The sequence below is a fragment of the Otolemur garnettii genome, unplaced genomic scaffold, assembly GCF_000181295.1.
Source record: "Otolemur garnettii isolate 467f Iridium unplaced genomic scaffold, OtoGar3 scaffold00174, whole genome shotgun sequence".
NCBI classification, from domain to species: Eukaryota; Metazoa; Chordata; class Mammalia; order Primates; family Galagidae; genus Otolemur; species Otolemur garnettii.
The window spans coordinates 2,548,961-2,551,559 of record NW_003852569.1 but is presented as its reverse complement, the minus strand read 5'-3'; positions in this window follow the sequence as shown (position 1 = coordinate 2,551,559).

Genomic DNA, 2,599 nt, shown 5'->3' with positions numbered 1-2,599 from the left:
CTTTTTTTTTTTTTTGGAGACAGGGTCTTACTATGTCACCTTCGGTAGAGTGCCTTAGTGTCACAGCTCACAACGACCTCAAACTCTTGGGCTTAAGTGATTCTCTTGCCTCAGCCTCCCAAGTAGCTGGGACTACAGGTGCCTGCCACAACGCCCAGCTATTTTTCTGTTGCAGTTGTCGTTATTGCTTAGCTAGGCCGGGCTGGGTTTGAACCCGCCAGCCTCAGTGTATGTGGCTGGTGCCATAACCATTGTGCTACACGCCCCAGGCCAATCTGGGTACTCTTTTTATAGATAGGAAAGTTTAAGCTTAGTGTTCAGGGTCACACCACTCCCAAAAGACAAATCTGGGACCCGAGGTTGTGTCAGTGCTATAGGCCCAGTGCGGTATCTTACCACCTTGCGGCAGCAACATCTGCCACCATAGACTCCCCAGGCCTGATAGACATGAGGGAGTTGGGCTACTTTGAAATATTCCCCAGTATCCTAAGGGCAGGGGTGAGTAGCAGCTTGTGTCAGAGGAAAGGGGCCTGGAAAGGCTCCTCATCCCTGGTGAGAGGCACCCTTATTAAATCTGTAAAACAATTATGTCAAGGCTGTAACATATGAGGATTATCCTCTGAGAAACCTTGTCAACCCACTGAATATCCTTAAACATCCTGGAGGCCTAATCCAGAAGCTCTGGCTTACTTACAACCATGTTTCTCAAACACATATGTAGAAAGATGAGTTCAAGCCACTTAACATAGTTGTCAATGCACTGATGGTCCTGTAAACCTAATGGCTGACAAGGTCAGGTCAGATCAATTCATTCAATTCCATAGACATTCAGATCATTTCCTGTTGTGAGAACACCAGTCAACAGACAGACTCATGGCTCAGAGCAAGGTCTGTCAATGAGGACCCCAGGACCTGCCTGAGAGGCGCTGGTAGATTCAAATAGGGAAATTGAATCAAGAATTCTGGCACTGGGGATTTCTGACCAAATTTAAAGTCTACAGACCAGTGATTGAAGACCAACCAGAATGTCACATCTATGTCTTGGTCCTTATATTACCAAATGGGTCACATCCTGTTTCTTCATCATTTCATCACCTGAGAGCCAGCTCAGCCACGATGGAGCAAGACAACTAGAATGTGCTGGAATATGGCCAGAGCTGAGGCAGTGCTGACCACTGCTTGCTCATGGGCTCATCTCACAAATATTTATTAAATGGCTACTATGTGCAAGGTGAGGTTGTGGACACAAAGGTAAACATGACAAGGTGGTCTCGCCAGGTAGAGAACAGGTGTGATGGCTATTCCTATAAGAGTCGTGGGAGTAAGCCAGCTGGACCCGGCCACAGCAGCACAGGCAGAGGAGCAGCTTCAGTGAGTCAAACAGTGTGAGACAGTACGACAGGTCACAGAGTCAACAGCCGCAGACCAGCCTGCATGCAGCGATTGGGAATGGAGTGTCTCTTTTGGAATAAAGGAGTTGAGCAAACTGTGATTCCCAGAAGTCAAAAAGCAAACACCAGGCTTTCTGAAAATGGCTGCTATGATCACAAACCAAAAGACAAGACAGGGCAGCGCCTGTGGTTCTGTGAGTAGGACACCGGCCCCACATACTGAGGGTGGAGGGTTCAAAGCCGGCCCCAGACAAACTGCAACAAAAAAATAACCGGGCATTGTGGTGGGTGCCTGTAGTCCCATCTACTTGGGAGGCTGAGGCAAGAGAATTGTCTAAGCCCAGGAGTTGGAGGTTGCTGTGAGCTGTGATGCCACAGCACTACCAAGGATGATAAAGTGAGACTCTGTCTCAAAACAAAACAAAAACAAGACAGTTTCACGTTACTTTCTGGGCTCCACCTGTATACACTGGTATTAGCATCAGCATTAGCTTGGAATAGGGTCAATGTTGCACATTTAATTCAACACAAATAAAACATCTTTAAGGCTAGGCGCCTGCAGCACAGTGGTTACAGTGCCAACCACATACACAGAGGCTGGTGGGTTTGAACCCAGCCTGGGCCAGCCAAACAACAATGACAACTGTAACAAAAAATAGCCGGGCCTTGTGGCGGGCACCTGTAGTCCCAGCTACTTGGGAAGCTGAGGCAAGAGAATCACTTAAGCCCAAGAGTTGAAGGTTGCTGTGAGTTGTGACACCACAGCACTCTACCAAGAGGGACATAGTGAGACTCTGTTTCAATAAAATAAAAATAAAACATCTTTATTCCACTGCCAGAAAAAAAAATTCAGTAGACAGCAAAATTTCTGAAAAAACTCACTTGCATGCAATGTATATAGACAATAGTGCCTCAGTTAAAATCCTAGTTTCTCTCACTGCCTGGGTGACAGTTTTGGGGAAAATTACTGGATTTGTGTGTGTCTCTTTACTTAGAAATTTGTAAATGGTATAATAGTCCCTACTTCACAGCATTAAAATGAGGACAGGGGCTCGGCGCCTGTGGCTCAAGCGGCTAAGGCGCCAGCCACATACACCTAAGGTGGCGGGTTCGAATCCCCAGCCCAGGCCCACCAAACAATGATGCCAGCAACCAAAAAATGGCCGGGTGTTGTGGCGGGCGCCTGTAGTCCCAGCTACTTGGGAGGC